Source organism: Pinus tabuliformis, chromosome 2_2 (assembly GCF_031772625.1).
Source record: "Pinus tabuliformis cultivar Carrire ecotype Pingquan chromosome 2_2, CPIR1, whole genome shotgun sequence".
Taxonomy (NCBI): domain Eukaryota; kingdom Viridiplantae; phylum Streptophyta; class Pinopsida; order Pinales; family Pinaceae; genus Pinus; species Pinus tabuliformis.
In genome coordinates this window covers 802,882,231-802,900,134 of record NC_142300.1, presented here as the reverse complement: position 1 = coordinate 802,900,134, position 17,904 = coordinate 802,882,231, and the positions used below count along the sequence as shown (strand labels likewise).

General features: G+C 44.5%; 2 non-coding genes across 2 annotated transcripts in view; both read left to right on the top strand.

Moving 5' to 3' along the window:
* The first annotated feature begins 17,259 nt into the window (after window positions 1-17,259).
* LOC149195313 (5.8S ribosomal RNA) lies at window positions 17,260-17,413 on the top strand. The gene has a single exon (XR_016255247.1). It is a non-coding gene; the product is annotated as a 5.8S ribosomal RNA (ribosomal RNA).
* Window positions 17,414-17,660: 247 nt separating this feature from the next.
* The window catches only part of LOC149195312 (25S ribosomal RNA), a 3,352-nt gene continuing 3,108 nt past the window's right edge, over window positions 17,661-17,904 (top strand). Inside the window, exon 1 of the ribosomal RNA XR_016255523.1 lies at window positions 17,661-17,904. This exon is cut by the window's right edge and continues 3,108 nt beyond it. This is a non-coding gene — a ribosomal RNA (25S ribosomal RNA).

Sequence of the window (17,904 nt, the reverse complement as noted above, 5' to 3'; positions counted from 1 at the left end):
GTAGAAGTCCAAGCTTTGTTGATCTGGATGAGCTCCTCCTTTTCTCCAAAACCTGCAATCACCAACAGTTAAACCATTAAATAGCACCTGATTATAACATAAAACAAAGCATATTCAACATATAGACCAAGGAGTACATGAAATAACTCATAAACAACAAGTTATTGAGAAGAATGGACTAATTTGCATTAAAGGTAATCAAAAGGGACCATTACAACCTGAGCCTTGGTGTTGTGCAAGCTCCTTCCAGGGTCCACAAGAGTCTTCCTTTACTTTGACAAAGCTCACCCACTTCCAAATAGAACAAGCAAAGATGGCAATCTCTCCTCACAAGCTTCTAAATGGGAGTCCTAATTCCTGCAGCATTTACCCTTAGAAATGTATAGCTTTCAACCTCCTCTCCTTCTGGCCCAATGCCTGTATTTATAGTGTTCAAGAGGAAGTTAATCAGGTCCACCATCAATGGGATAATCCCCTCTTTGGTTGGGATAGCTCCCTTATTGATGGGATAAGTTCCTCTTTGGTAGGAGTGCATGAACCATCTGGAGGCGCTCAATACACGTCGAACAACCTTCTAGAATGCTCTAGAAATGACCACAAGTGACTTTTTAAAGATGAAACTTGCGCATTTTAACCTTTTCAGGGGGACGCACCTGCACCTTTACATACAGAGCGTCCAAAGACGCAGCTTTTGTGAACCTTGGGTGCGTCCCCGCAGGTAAGGTTGAGAGAACCTGCGTTCCCAGAGATAAATACATTTAGAAAGTTTTTCTCTCTCTTTTGGAGTTTGACATGGAGAGCAGAGGCATAAGACTTGCCTAAGAGGGTAGTATGACTGTTGATAGAGTCATCCTAACTGTAAATAGTCATGGTGACATTTTTTAGTGTAACAGATTGCCCCCTAAAGTGCGAAGCCTGGAATAGATTAGGGTTTTGTATTATCTAGGAAGGGTGAAGCGCTTTATCATTTCAAGGATTATCTCGTGGAGAGCCTGGTCAGAACCTGCAATTTTCAACACAAAATACATGTATAAGATTATATCATCACTGAGGTAGGCATTCCCATACTCAGATTAAAACTTTAACTAACAGACTAACTACTCTGATACAGGAATGATCTTGCAGTACATCATAATCATAGACTTTTGTAGACACAGTATGGACGCAGCCATCTGTTTATGATTAGTCTACTTAGATAATGAATACAAAACTCCTCGCAGCCTGGATGGTAAAGACTCGATCCAGGGTCTTCATTTCTACTTCTCGAATTGGTACGATTCTAGCCATGCGAATAAATGAGTTGATGTCGAACATGGTAGAAACCACTTGATTACCAGTCGATGATGTAAACTGTTAACAAGCGTGAGAGAGACCACCAGTAATGTCAATGGTTCTCAAAGTACCCAGTACAATCCATGAGATGTGAATGAATGAGTTGATGTCGAACATTTCACGGAATCCTTCGATCGAAAGTCAATGATGTAAACTGACGTCAAAGGCGAGAAACCTGCCATTGATGCATGCAGACTTCAAGGTACTGACGATTTCTAAGTCATCTCTCTAGATAATGTGCTGATGTCGATAGAAAGCGACCCGTTGCAGGCAAGCCCACAACACGAAATCATTGTTCAAGTTGAAGAAATGTTGCTGTAAGGACTGACTCAGGGATGGTCAAATGGATGACAAGTATTTTGCAGATGAAAGTTTTGCTTGCAGACCTCTTGAACACATAACGACACGACAGATGGCTTGGTGCTGAATAACTCAAAGTTAATCCCCGGAACCCGGTTGAAGACTTTCAAAGTGGTTTGATCAACTGTGAGGTAAAGGATTTCCCAACCCAGGTGAAAAAGTGTCGTGTTCAAGAGTGGTAATAAAGTTTCTTCTGAGACAAAAGGTAACAAATAGGCTCATTCTTCTCTCTTTTCCCCCACCATTTCTGGCAAGTACCTCTTTATTTTTAACAAGCTTGAGGAGGATAACATATGCTTGATTATAAGCTCATCCTTCGGATGAGTCCAACCTAGTTTTGATTCGAACCCTAGGAAGGAGTGGTTCGTTCCTGTTTGTAATTGAACAGGTCCTTTACTGTGAAATGTTTAACGAGCCCAGTATAGGAGAAACTCGGCGTTTTTCAATTTTAGAGAGTCTGAAAAACTTAAGAAGACTCCAAGTTGAACTTTTTCGTAGATTTGTGTCCCTCAAGCCCGAAAAAGTATAAAATAATACCTGGGGGAACCGCTTGATCTTGCGACCAAGGAGTACTTTCATAATTAGTGTCACTGACCTGAAAAGTAAAAAGCGATCAAGGACACGTCGTTTTATTTCCGTATCGAGTTTGAAACGACAAAAACCCGGCAATCTTTTCCTGATTTTACGGTCAGAAAAGAGCTATAAGGGGACCGTCTTTTAATTCCGTTTTAACGAGTGTAAAAGAAACGCTCGGCAATCTTTTCATTTTTTAGGAGTCAGAAAAGGGCTTAAAAGATGACTCTGATATTTTGGTTCGTGAAAAATGACAATTTTTCCTCTAAGTCCCTTTGTCCTGCACAAAAGCAACACATTACTCATACCTGTTTAAGATAGGCAAAAATACATCGAAAAACATCTTTCCATGGTGAAAAATGAACAAATTCATCCAAAAAACCTATAAAAAGACTTTTTACCATGTCATTTTTACCGTTTGACTGTTGAGGTTGAAAAAAGAGCTTTTGGCAAGAAACTTCCCGTGGTCGCTGCGGAAAATCCGACCGTCAGAATCGAACGCCGTCTCTTCCAGGTATTTTACAACATCCTACTCTTCAATTTCATCCGATTAAAGTTGATTTTTAGGTTTTAGTTTTGGTTTTTGGGGGGGTTTAGGTTTTAGAATGCGCCCCTCGGTGGACGCAGGTGCCCTTTGGGTGACCTGCGTCCCCCGACTTTTTCCTATACAGGAAAATGGTCGGGGGACGCAGCCCACCTTCAGGCCAGCTGCGTCCGGACGCCCTGTGTTGTAAACGCGGGGTGCGTCCTCCGTGAAAGGCGGATTTTAAAACCCCAATCTCCACAAATAACCATTCAAATTTCCCCAAATCAGTTCTAATCATTGTTTCTTGGTGTGTAGGGCACTCACCATGTTGGATTGGAGAGAAAGAGAGCATGAAGACGTTGATTTAGCTGCAATTGAACATCAACCTTCCATTGATGCCCTAAAAGAATGCGGGCTATATAAATACTGGGCCATACCTGGCATGAGGGCTCAGGTAAGATTCTTAGAATGGCTGGTTGAGAGATGGAACGTTCAAGAGCAATGCTTTTACATAGGAGGGCACCAGCTCGAGATAGAGCCCTCAGATGTATACTTTCTCACTGGCTTGCCAAATAGAGGCGAGCAACTCAATCTAGCCGGGACTAGGCCGGGTGGCCAATCCCTTGTTAGTCTCCGGGAAGATTGGTGCACACCTGGTGCACACCATTCGAAAGGCGTGGAGATCAAACACATCTCTCTGCGTGAACTCAAAGTTATAGCGTTCACGGTTACCAGAATTTGCGGCGCGGCCGCTTTACACATTGCTTCCGGGTCCCAAATGCGGATGGCAATTGACTGTTACCAAGGCACCATTTTCAACTGGTGTGATGCTGTGTCGGCTAATATGAAGAGCCAACTGACTAAGGCAAAGAACGGACGACTGAAAACTTTTGGATATGGGCCTTTAGTCGTGAGCTTTGCCTTAGAGAGAGTTCCGATGCTGATCCCTCAGCAACTCACTGTTGATATCTTGGGTCCTCGGGAGCCAAAGCTGGTACGATGGGTTGCGGTGATGGCCCGGCATCCTGACGAGGGCGCGGCAGTTGTTCGATTTTCTGATAGTTACTTTCACTGGTTAGAGGACCAGGTTTTCTCGATCCAGGACTTTCCGTATGCCGGAGTAGATTTTCGAGGTGATCCGGACATGGTTCTTCCACAGGGAGAACAATGGGATGACAGAGGTACTTTATTTTTCACAAGTTTTCAAATTATGTATTTTTTTTTGTTTTTTATATATATCGTCTCAAAACTGACAGTAAAATTTTCAAAATGCAGATGTTGGTCCACAGCGCCCAGCCAACCTCCGGCCTTTTGAGAGGAGACATCCAGTTGCACCGGTACCGGCCCCACAGGACGCGGCGGCTGCAGAGGTACTAGCTGAGTTGGAGCATGATCTAGAGCGTCTGACGGCGGATATGCCTGAGACTACTATGGATGATATTCCTATCAGACTTCAGCGCTATGTAGTCGCGGTCCCTGGACCGTTTAGGAGATTTTTGCGTAAGGTAGCCCGTGCAGTGGTGTCGTATAGGGAGCACCACCAGTGATTGGCTAGTCACTTTGTAGACACATGTGACATTTTTGACTTTTTGTACTTTATCATTTTTGCCGATCATAAGGTGTTTTTCAACCTATGATCGAAGACGATGTATATTTTTTGACACACTCCTATCTATATATATATCACTATTACCGGCTTATCTTGTTTAACATGTATGATGAAATGTTTTTAAATTTACTTGCATGATTATCGTAAATGTCTGTCCAACACTCGAGAAGCAATTGCATCTGCTAATGTATTTAAAGACCTTGGAATATGCTGATATTCAATGTAATCAAATTCACGTTCCAAGAGACGCACTCTCAAAAACAACCTTAATAACACAGGATTTCTAATGGCATAAACTCTATTAAGCTGTAATACAACAAGTTCAGAATCTAACCTCACTATCAAACGTCGAATTCCAAATGAAATAGATTCGGATAATAATTCAACCACTGCACTGTATTCTGCAATGTTGTTCGTTGTTTGACCGAGGCTTACCCCATGCATAGAAACTAACTCGTCAGAGGGTGAATAGATAACCCAAGCTGCGGAAGAGATATTCCGTGTACTACGACAAGCACCATCAGCAAATCCAATGTATGTTTGGAGAGGCGTCGACATCTGCAATATCAAGAGTAAAACCAAGATAAGCCAGAATAACGACGAAAAAACACACTCGCTAAGCTAAGCACACTGACTAACTAACAAACATACTAGCTAGAAAGAAAACCTAACCTAACTAAAAATTCTCCATACCCACCATTTAAGCATAATACCTCTTTAGGTAAAGTCCATTTCTGGGTTTACCCAAAGAGTCCCCATCAAAATCTACCAGCTCATAAGCCCCTTTTGCTAGCTTTCGCTTTACAATATAGGGTCCATGCCACATAGGAACGAATTTTCCAGCACCTAGCTTATCGTTAGCTTGATCATATAAAAGCACTAGGTCTCCCTCCGAAAAACTTCGAGGGGTCACATTTCTATCATACTGAGCTTTCATTCGCTTCGCGTGAGTCTCGATTGCCAATGCAGCGTCACGTCGAGTCTCATCTAATTTAGCTAAGTACAATAAACGTTTCTCCTCTTCGGAAGTAGCTGGGAGTAATTCGACAGCCATTTGAAGTGATGGGATTTCGCATTCAATGGGTAACACAGCTTCCAAGCCATAAACTAGCTGGAAAGGAGTGAACCCTGTTGAGGTTTTCACTGAGGTTCGGTATGCCCATAGCGCCGAAAATAACATGTTGTGCCAATTCGACCGATGAATACCAATGGTTCGTCGGATCATGATAACCAGAACTTTGTTGATAGACTCAACCAAACCGTTGGCTTGCGGATAATAAGGAGTAGAGCTATCGTGGCGCAAACCAAGCTGGCTTGTAAGCTCAGTCATCATGATGTTTCGAAAATGGCTCCCATGGTCAGTAATGATTGCTTGTGGGACACCAAACCTAGTTATAATATGATTGAATACGAAAACTGCAGCTGTTTTGCCGCTTGCGTCGAATGTAGGCATCGCCTCGGCCCATTTAGTGAAATAATCAACCGCGAGGATGATATACGCATGCCCCCCGGCCGAGTGAGGGTTACAAGTAATAAAGTCGATACCCCATTTGGCGAATGGACCAACGGCAATTATAGGGTGGAGAGGAGCAGGTGGTGCGCGCATCTTTCGATCAAACACTTGGCAGTTGTGGCACTTCCGGACTGCAATGATACAATCTTTAAACATAGATGGCCAGAAGTAACCAGCGCGCAACACCTTCTGAGCTGTGGCATACCCAGACATATGACCGCCACATGCTCCAGAGTGACAATCATTCAAAACCCTCTCAGCCTCTTCGTGAGTTAAACAACGTCGAAAAACTAAGTCTGCCCCCCGGCGATAAAGTGTATCTCCAATAATTTTGTATTGCTGGGATTGAAACCGAATTTTTCGACGTTCCGCCTTTGAAGCTTCAGGCCGAAAGGTTTGGGTTTGGAGATAGATGATTATATCCCCGTACCACGGATCTAAAGTACTGATAAGAAACAAAGATTCGTCCGCAATGGACTCCTCTGCCACAGTCTCTGTGTCAGTACGCGGGAAATCACACATCAATTCCGCAAAAACTAAGGATTTCTTAGACTTGGACTTCTCGAACTCCAAGTCGAACTCTTGCAGGATAACGATCCATTTAGAGTACTTGCCCCCTAGCAGTTGTTTTGTCAAAATGTAAATCATAGGGTTGCAATCCGAAATAACTGTAGTTTTACGGAGAAGAATGTAGTGACGAAAACGCTGGACAGCTTGAACGGCTGCCAGGGCCAATTTCTCCACATGCGAATATTTTAGCTCAGTGGGATTTAAGGTCCTACTGAGATAATATATCACATGCTCCGCTCCGAATTCATCTTCTTGAACTAACACCATTCCAATGGTGGAATGCGAAGCTGCGAGGTATAAGAAGTAGTCCTGGTTGTAGTTGGGAGGATGCAACAACGGTGCATGGGTCAACGCGTGTTTAAGTGCATCAAAAGATTGTTGGGCAATCTCGTCCCAAAAGAATTGAACGTTCTGTTTCAACAACCGTGTAAAACCTTTAGTGACCTCGGCGTAGTTTGGGATGAATCGGCGTAAAAAGTTCGCTTTCCCTTGCAAACTTTGGAGTTGGCGCAAACTCGAAGGAGGAGGCAATTTGATGATAGCCTCGACTTTCGAGGGATCGACGCGAATGCCGGCTTTTGAAACAACAAATCCCAGCAATCGACCTGTTTCTATACAGAAAACACACTTGTGGGGATTCAACCGAATTCGATAATGCCTACACCTCATAAAGATTGCTCGTAGGTGGACAAGGTGATCAGCTCGATGTAAAGAATGAGCAGGCAAATCATCGAGATACGGTTGCACAATGTGCTTGATGTCATGAAATGCGTAAGACATCGCCCGTTGAAAAGTGGCCCCGGCATTCTTAAGCCCAAAAGGTAATTTGCAATAAGCAAATGTCCCCCATGGACAAATGAATGCCGTTTTTGGTTGGTCGGCAGGTAGAATATTGATTTGATTATAGCCCGAAAAACCATCCATGAAGGAAAACATTTCACTTCCGGCACAATCATCAATAATTTGATCGATATAAGGCGTAGGATAGTTGTCTTTTGGACAAGCTCGATTGATATCCCTATAGTCGATACAGATTCTTATTGTTCCTTGTTTCTTATTGACCGGAACAATATTCGATACCCAATCCGTTAACGGGATCGGATAAATGAAACCTGCTTTCAACAGCTTTTCGACTTCTGCTTTAATCGCAGCCGCTTTTCGAGGGTGAATCTGACGCAACCGTTGCCGGACGGGTTTAGCATCCGGGTAGGTTTTTATTTCATGAACAACAATGGCAGGATCGATTCCCGGCATTTCCTCGTAAGACCAGGCAAACACATCGCGGAATTCTTGGAATAGGGCCTTGTAAGTTTGGATTTCATCTTCTGTACATGCGGCACCTATATGAATGTTCTCCTCAATTCCGGGCTTCACTGAAATATCAATGGGAATAGTACGAGAAATATTCCCTAAATTCAACTCTGAATCAGAATGTTTCGTTGGATCCTGAGCGTCTTTGACATATTCAGCGGTAAAGATAGATGAAAAATCATTTTCAAATGCATCATCCTTAGGTAAAAACGAAGATCTGTGATGGAGATCTCCCATGGTAGATCGTCTACACTTAGGATTTCGCGAAGTTGTTCGTCAGATGACACGACTTCGGGAAACGCTATCCGTTCTAAGGTTGAGGTGAAAAGTGATTCTTCACTGACCACATTCATTTGGTCGATCTCGGTTGAATGAGAGTCGGTAAAAGACATGAGAGCTTCATAAGCAATTTCATATGGACTCAAGGGCATAGCATCACCGAATGAGTCTATCTCAGAGTCAGATGGGACAATCCAAGGATCATCATAAATAATGTTTTCTGATGTAATCATATGAATTGTTGCAAATGAAGGTTCTACGCTGAGTGGAGGGAGAGGAAAAGTTCCCAGTAAACCGGAATCTTTAACTAAACCTACACCAACGTCCCTATAAGGGATTGTCGTCTTACCGACATGCTGGATACTCTCTGAAGAGGCTGGGTCGGATGAAAAGTATGTCAGCTGATCAATAGTCACGATCTTACCGTTATGTGGAAACTTAATTACTCTGAAGACCGATGAAACGACCGCTGTCATAGCATATGACCAACTTCGACCCAAAAGAAGGTTGTAGTCTAGAGGGGCATCAACCACTTCCACATCCAGACTAACGGTTTTACCTTCTACCCCTATAGGCAATTCCTGTAGAATACCAAACGGACGGAACCCACGGCCATCAAAGGCCTTAAGGATGGTGGGGGATTGGTTCAACGAAGGAGAACCAAGGGATCTCCAACATTGAATCGACATAATACACGTAGAAGCTCCCTCATCAATCACAGTCCTATGAATAGGCCTGTTTTTGACTATCACTGGAATTTGGAAAGCCATTTGATGGGGGAGACGCGGTGTACTATTTTCTAGATCGAAGATTATTAGATTCGGGTCCTGAACATCAACAGCTCCTATAGCCGACAAAAGCAATTTTCGTTGTGCTGGGCATGATTGCAGCACTTCTAACGCCGACATTGCTGAGGGTGAAACAGCTAAGTCCTCAACAATGTTGTAATTCTGGGCCGCTCTCGCATGTGGATTGAAAGCAGACCTTCGAAGTACACCCTTGGCGGGCGGTTTAATTACTAAGTCTGGGTTAGGTTTCTCGATCTGTAGTGGATCGGAACCAGGAGCTGAGGTTGATGGGTTAGAGTGAGAAGATTCTGCTTCCTTACCATCAACAGGATTCTTACTACCATAATCTTGCGATCGAGTCGCAATCCTCACATGAGACATCATCAAAATGGGTTCTTCACTGGCATTCGAGGAAGAACCTATCATCTTATTCTCCTGCTTCGGAAATGGATTTTTTAACACAGCAGGAGTGGGAGAACCTTTGACTATTTTCACAACCTCGGCCCGATGAGGGCAATCTCTCGTAAAATGATCCTCTTCACAAATAAGACAAGGATATCGAGGTTTGCGCTTTTCGTCATTGGTTTCCGACTTTTCCGTTTTCTCCTTCGGAGCCTTGTCTGCTTTAGCCTTCTTCTTTCCTTTCTTCTTTCTGCCGTTTTTTGATTTGGCCGTAGATGACTCTACAGCGTGAATATCGGCGGTAAGTTCAGGAGAAGACTCTCCTGTCGGGGAATCGGGCAAAGTGATAATAGGAGTAGTTGAAGCCTTGGAAGACTTCTTCTTGCTCTTTGTATTCACGATACCAATCATACCATCAGCGGCATGAGATCCCGAAGGAGCAGCAGCGATTTGATTCGACTTTGGAAGATCCGGAATCTTCTCGTGTAATGTACCCGACTGAGTGTAAACTAAGTCAAGGTATTGTGCCTGAGCAATGACTTGCTCCTCAGTAACTACTCCGGCCTTAGCTACATCTTCAGTAATCTTCGGTAATAATGATTTAACAAACCATTCAGCTAAGATTTGGTCCGGGATAAAAACTTTCACTAGCCTTCTTCGACGTCTCCACTCATGAATGTGATCAGAAATATACGTGGACGTTGATTGTTTTAGTGAAGTTAATAACTCCGTGCCGTTATCGTATCTGACCGGCAACTGAAAGTGAGTTAAGAACGAGGTAGCTAACTGGCTAAAATTGTAAAAAGAGGCCCGTGGTAACTCAATGTACCACTTGGCTGCGAGACCAATGAGTGTACGCTGGAAAAGACGTAAGCGGATCGAATCATCCGAGATAGAATTTGAAGCACACCAGAGGTGGTAAGTCATCACGTGATTGGACGGATCCTCTCCAGACTTACCTTCGAACTTGGGTATATCGCTGGGCAACTTATTTGGCATTGGCGGCCAGAACGGAAGATATTGAATTGGATCGTTCGTTAGGCGCGTCAAGTCTGGTAAATCCAAAGTTGCGATAAACGGTAACTGCCGGTTAGGATCTCTAAAACTCTGGGTCACAATACCGGCCCCAGGAGGAGGATATCCAGGATAACTAGGAACAGGAGTCGCATTTGGGATATTATATCCTCCTGGAAAACCAGGATTAACCGGACCGTACTGGGGTTGTTGAGGTTGTTGATAAGTGTACCCAGGATACGGTTGATACTGGTAAAGCGGTTGTTGGACAGCTTGCCCAGGTTGGTACTGTCCCTGGTACGGTTGGTGAACAAATTGAGGTTGAGTAGTGACAACCGTACTTATACCAGGCTGGCCTACAGGCATCTGGACTGTGGTTTGAATCGTAGATCCAGACAACGGTAAAGATGTCTGAGGAGTGGTTACAGAGACAGTAGAAACCGGAGCTGTCGATACTCCAGAAGTAAGTATGGTAGATGTGGCGGTAGTTGCAGCAGCCGTTTGAGATGGAGTACTAGGTGCAATTGGCGGCTGAGTAACTACCGAAGTTACAGAAGTTTGAACACTTGACTGGACAGGTTGCGGTTGCTGGGGTGGACCAGGAACTACGGGTTGTCCAGCTTGAGGTACCAACTGTATACTTGGCTGCAACACCTGTTGACCCTGTGACGGATCCCACACTAACATTCCAGGGTATTGACCCGTAACAGGTTGAGGATACTGAGATCCATAGCCGGATTGAGGATACTGAGATCCATAGCCGGATTGAGGATAGGATTGATAACTGTAAGGTGCAGTTCCCATACCTTGACCATATGATTGACCTTGAGGTGGTTGATAACCTTGACCTGAGTATTGACCTTGAGGTTGATAACCTTGAGGTAAATACGGGTACTGGGGTTGACCTTGACCTTGAGGTTGGTACCCTTGAGGTTGATACCCTTGGGGTTGATACCCTTGGGGTTGCCATCCTTGAGGTTGATATTGATACTGAGGTTGACCTTGGGGTACATATTGAGGCTGGGGTTGACCTTGAGGTATGTATTGCCCCATAGGCGCATACTGACCTTGAGGTTGCCCCCCAGACACAAATGATGTACCTTGAGGTTGCCCCCCAGGCATTAACTGAGGCTGCCCCCCAGGCGGTAATTGGCCACCTTGAGGTTGGGAAACGGGAACTGAACCTGACATCATGTAAATGTCTCCTACACCCAATGGTACATTACCACTGTTTCCAACTAATAACCCATGATCAACGGGTTGAGGAGATGCCCCCGCAAAGGTACCAGAAAGAGATTGATACCCAGTGGGAACAAAAGGACCGCCATGTAAAAAAGATTCAGGACTTTGAGAAAACACGGACGACGAACCAGCCATATTGACAGGAGTATGAATACCTCCTGGTGGAAAAGGAGTACGAGGTGTAGAAAAACCTAGCCCAAAGTTGTCTAAATAATTGGTTAACGAAAGGTACCAAGTAGTACTTCTAGGAGGACTGTAAAAGATAGATTCACGCTCCCTTAGATCAATAGTAAGTTGATCTTCAGGATTAGAGACGCCTATTTCTTCCTCTGGAGCAAGTTCTTCGATAGCAATCAAACCAGTAGGAAGATTTTCGGTGATAATTCTTTCTATTCTCGGTGAATCAGGAACACTAGAAGTCGGAGTAACAGGTTCAGATATTTCTGGTTCTTCGCCTGTATCACTAGCAGACGAAAAACTACCAACAAGCTCAGAAACTGTAACAGCTTCGGGATTATAACCTGTCTCTAAGCCTTGGTAATCTGAATGGACTACCAAGGAAGATTCTCCTTCTTCAGGTGAACCTACTCTACTGCCACTAGGAGGAGTTACAAGGACCTTCAAACCTTCTAGATGACTGGGGTCGTCTCGAGGAGGTTCACCCCTAAGTCTACGGGATCTTCTCAACAATTCGGCCACAGAAACAACCTCAGGAGACTAGCCCCGAAGTCTACAGGACTGTCTCGGTAATTCCGCCACAACTAAAAATCTTTTAACTACTACACACGAAAACATAAATAAAATTTCAAATCAAACCACCTAAAGTCTCTAAAGAACCAAACAAATTTGAATCACACGCCTAAAGAATCTAGGGCGTCAAACCAAACACAAACAGTAGCCTTCCAGACAGAAAGCGCTAGTTGGTGATGAAGCCCAACATCGCTGGATTCAGTACAGAAGTGGCGGGTGGAACAGTTACCCTGGCAACCTGCTTAATGAATAGACTGGACCAAGTTCCTCCACTTTAACCATCTCGAGTGAAGTGAACCCCCCAGAAAATCCAAGTGAGTCTAGCCGACGTCTGCTCCAGGTACAGTGGGACCTTCCCTCCACCGTCACCTCGGTAGAATCCTAAAGATAATGGTCACTAAGGTTACCAACTGCAACAAATGCACCTGGGGGAACAGTCTAAACTCCAACAGCACGCAAGGGCAGAGTAGCAAGCTCAATCCCCTTGCCGGCCCCTTGACAATAATCCAAGGTTTACCGACAAGTGACCCCTGGCTCCTCGACAATGGTTAATCCGAGGTTTACCGTTTGTAATACGTGCGTGTCTGGCGTTGTTCCCAACGAGGGGGGATTGATCCCCTCACTGGTTCGGACACGAGCTCGTGCTTCTCCTTTAAGAGGAGCTTTCCCAGAGTACAAGTGAGACAATTGGATTTATTCTATCACAAGATAAGCTACTTGTTTGGTTTTGTTGTCTTGGAGAGTTAATTACTCACCTACTCCAAGACACTAGCCTGATCTAAATTGGTGTTTCAGAGCCCTAGTAAATAAAAGTTACTACGTCGATTTTACTTTAAGCGTTAATTTTATGGTTTTTCTTTAAAGACAAAAGGTAGTGGAAGTGAAACCAATGGTGTGTAGACTCGACTCAAACCACTAGAAAGATGCACCTAAGATGATTTACGCTATTTTCCTTTTTCAATGAAATTCTTAACTAAGAGAGTTGAGAGAATGCAAATTTTAGAGAAAACAACTTCCTTAGAAAAGACAATCAAAGAAACAATTCTGTTTTTCTTTTCAAGCATGCAAACATGACCACTCTTTACGTGCACGAAAAAAACTCTTTTTCTTTCAAAACTTTTCAAAGCTACTTGAAACAAAACTTTTCAAAGGAGATGTTTTTGTATTTTCTCTTTTTAATAAAGCATATAAACCTATCTTAACAAAAAACAATTTCAAAAGCTACAAAATCTATGAAAACTTGACTCATAAGTAAATCAAAAGGGAAATTACTCTAAGAAAACCTAACAAGGCAAAAGCTCACAAAGATGATTCTAGGTTGTTTTACTTGACCAAAATCAAATCAAGGACCAGCTAATGCAGAATCAAAAGACTAGTCAAAACAAAAATCAAATCTTTTTGTTCTTTTTGTAAAATGGAATTCAAGACTCAATCAACAAGCACTTCGAAATTTGCCCAAAGAGACAACTCAATGGAAAGTTTCTCTCACAGGTAGACTTTATGACAGGTCTGACTTCTTAGAATGCTGACAAAACCAGAGAGATCTAAGGCTTGACAACTTCTACCGCCAAAGTCACTACAAGACCTACTCAAAATCAAACCCTAGGGCTTACACTTCGATGAAATCCACTAAAACACTCAATGCTATCGAAACAAGTTCAGGTGAAGATCTTTGAAAAGGGACTAATGAATCTGGGCAGTAAAAACTAAGAAAAAACAAAATCTAAGAGCAAAAATGAAAAAAATGGAATTTTCTCAAATTTTAGCAGGGGACGCAGGCAACCCGTTAGCACAGGGGCGGGCCCGCTCTGTGCACACAGCAAAAGTGCGTCCAGGGACGCACTGTGCAGCACTCAGAGGGTACGTCCTACTGAAAAACTCAAGAAAAACCAAAATGAATCTAATCCTAAGCTAACCCACCCACAGACAAAGTCACAGAGCCAAAACCAGAAAAATAAACCAATTTTCTCAAAGCAAAGTTCACACAAAGGAAAAGACTTTTCTCATCAATGGAATCCCCAGCGGAGTCGCCAATTTGTCACATGGAATCAGTCAATAGTGCGGACACAACCGACCTTCCTAGAAGTCTAAGACATTCTAATGACAAACAAAACAAACTAGAGCTATCCTTCTCTAAACATGCATTATGATATGAGAAATCAAGTGTTTTGCTCTTACCTTTGTCCAAACGCTGTTGTAGAAGTCCAAGCTTTGTTGATCTGGATGAGCTCCTCCTTTTCTCCAAAACCTGCAATCACCAACAGTTAAACCATTAAATAGCACCTGATTATAACATAAAACAAAGCATATTCAACATATAGACCAAGGAGTACATGAAATAACTCATAAACAACAAGTTATTGAGAAGAATGGACTAATTTGCATTAAAGGTAATCAAAAGGAACCATTACAACCTGAGCCTTGGTGTTGTGCAAGCTCCTTCCAGGGTCCACAAGAGTCTTCCTTTACTTTGACAAAGCTCACCCACTTCCAAATAGAACAAGCAAAGATGGCAATCTCTCCTCACAAGCTTCTAAATGGGAGTCCTAATTCCTGCAGCATTTACCCTTAGAAATGTATAGCTTTCAACCTCCTCTCCTTCTGGCCCAATGCCTGTATTTATAGTGTTCAAGAGGAAGTTAATCAGGTCCACCATCAATGGGATAATCCCCTCTTTGGTTGGGATAGCTCCCCTATTGATGGGATAAGTTCCTCTTTGGTAGGAGTGCATGAACCATCTGGAGGCGCTCAATACACGTCGAACAACCTTCTAGAATGCTCTAGAAATGACCACAAGTGACTTTTTAAAGATGAAACTTGCACATTTTAACCTTTTCATGGGGACGCACCTGCACCTTTACATACAGAGTGTCCAAAGATGCAGCTTTTGTGAACCTTGGGTGCGTCCTCGCAGGTAAGGTTGAGAGAACCTGCGTCCCCATAGATAAATACATTTAGAAAGACTTTCTCTCTCTTTTGGAGTTTGACATGGAGAGTAGAGGCATAAGACTTGCCTAAGAGGGTAGTATGACTGTTGATAGAGTCATCCTAACTGTAAATAGTCATGGTGACATTTTTTAGTGTAACATCCCCTTCTGAGGGAAAAAGAAGTAGCGGGTTGTCTCTTTATTCCTCCCTTTGGATTGTGGGTTTTTTGTGGGACTTGCATCATTTCTTCGTTTCGTGGTGTGCGATTTGTGAACGTCCCTCTCTCTAGTGGCCTTGCACCGTCGATGTATTTGTGGCCCGTGGCTTTCTCCATCGTTGAGTGTCAGCCCGTGACAACTCCTCTTTGGAGTTTGATTCTTTCACCCCCGTTGACTCTCTCGCTGGAAAGGTTGTTGGGTGTTTTGTACACGGAGGGGTGCAATAGCGGGGTGGGTTTGTGTTATGGGCAGTAGTCTATTTGTCATTTGAAGCCTTGTGCCACTGGGTTGGGGGGCTTTTTTCCTCTCAGTGTCGTGCTACAGACACTGGTCTCATCGTGGCCCTCGTCTTTTCTATTGGTCAATTTTGGGTTGTGATTTATTTGCTTGATTGTTTTTGCTATGTTGTAAAGCTGGAAAGGGTGTTGTGCTGAATGCATGTGGGAGGGTGTGAAGAGGTGGGACGATTTTTTGATTGCCTGCCTTGTTTGATTTCTTTTTGGTTAGCGGACATCTTGCTCGGCGTGCTGTTGAGCTTCTCTCTTTTCTTGGGATCTTTGTTTCTTTGGTGTTGTTTTCTTCCCTTCTTCCTTTTGCCCCTAGCCTTACGGAGGAGAGGTGGGATTGTTGTGGATTGGTGTTCAGGAAGGACGAAAAGCAGTGCGAGTTCCAAGGGTGGCCACCCTAGTCCTTCTCGATCGTCGTCCCCTGCAGTTCCCCCCTTTTTCTGAAGGCGCGGGGTTTGGGAAGCTTGTTCTCTGTTTGAGCCTCCCCTTGTGAGCCAGTAGCCACGCTTGATATCTATTGCTTTCCTTTTGTTTTCTTCCCTTCTTGCTTTTGGCCCCTTAGCTTTACGGAGAAAAGGTGGGATTATTGTGGATTGGTGTGTTCAGGAAGGATGAAAAGTAGTGCGAGTTCCAAGGGTGGCCACCCTAGTCCTTCTCGATCGCCATCCCCTGCAGTTCCCCCCCTTTCTACGAAGGCACGGGGGTTGGGACGCTTGTTCCCTATTTGAGCCTCCCCCTGTGAGCCGGTGGACGCATTTGATATCTCTTTTTCTTTCATGTTGATTTCTTCCCTTCTTTCTGGCCTAGCTTTACGGAGAAAAGGTGGGATTGTTGTGGATTGGTGTTCGAGAAGGACGAAAAGTAGTGAGAGTTCCCAGGGTGGCCACCCTAGTCCTTCTCGATTGTCGTCCCCTCCAGTTCTCCCCTTTTCGGCGAAGGCACAGGGTTGGGGAAGCTTGTTCTCTGTTTGAATCCTCCTCCCCTTGTGAGCCGGTAGCCACGGTTGATATATCCCTTTCTCTCTTGTTGTTATCTTCCCTTCTTCCTCGTGGCCCCTAGCTTTACAGAGAAAAGGTGGGATTGTTGTGGATTGGTGTTCCGGTAGGATGAAATGTAGTTCGAGCTCCTGGGGTGGCCACCCTCGTCCTTCTCGATCGTTGTCCCCTTTAATTCCCCCCTTTTGCCGAAGGCACAGGGCTTGGGAGGATTGTGCTTTGTTTTCTACCCTGTTCTCTTCTTTTCGGTCCCTAGCTCTACAAAGAAAAGGGGGAATTGTTGTGGGCTGGTGTCGGCGAAGGGCTAAAAGCAGTGCGAGCTCCCTGGGTGGCCACCCTAGTCCTTCTCGATCAATGTCCCACGCATTTCCCCCATTTTTGCGAGGGCGTGGGGCTGGGGGGAGATTGTCCTCTATTCGAGCCTCCCCTCGTGAGGGGGTTAGACACCTTTGTTTCTCTTTCTCTCATGCGTTTTTCCTCCTTTTGCCCCTTGGCCTTACATTTGTTGTGGGGGGTGCCCCTATCCAGTTTTGTGGCCGATTTTTCGGTAATACATGGAAACGACTCTCGGCAATGGATATCTCAGCTCTTGCTACGATGAAGAACGTAGCGAAATGTGATACTTAGTGTGAATTGCATAATCCCGTGAATCATCAAGTTTGTGAACGCAATTTGCGCCCGAGGCCTCAGTCAAGGGCACGTCTGTCTGGGTGTCGCATCCCATTCAAACGTGCTCCCTGCAATATGGTAGGGAGCAACGGAGCTGGTCGTCCCTGCCCCATGCGGTGCGGTCGGCTAAAATACCACGAGCGATGTTTCGTGGCGTGCGTCGGCGAGCGGTGATCTTGTCCCCTTGGATGGGCAGTCGGCGTTAGCCGATGCGGGCTTTGTGTGGCATTGCTCGAACTTGCTTTGCTCTCTCTTGTCCTCCCATGGGGTAGGGCAGATTTAGCTCCAACTTTGCGACCTCAGCTCAGGCGAGAACACCCGCTGAGTTTAAGCATATAATTAAGCGGAGGAAAAGAAACTTACAAGGATTCACGTAGTAGCGGCGAGCGAACCGGGAAGAGCCCAGCATGAAAATCAGGTGGCGGAGCCACCTGAATTGTAGTTTGTAGAAGCGTCCTCAGCGGCAGACCTGGGCCAAGTCCCTTGGAAGGGGCCGCCTGAGAGGGTGACAGCCCCGTCGACCCGGTACCCTGCCGCA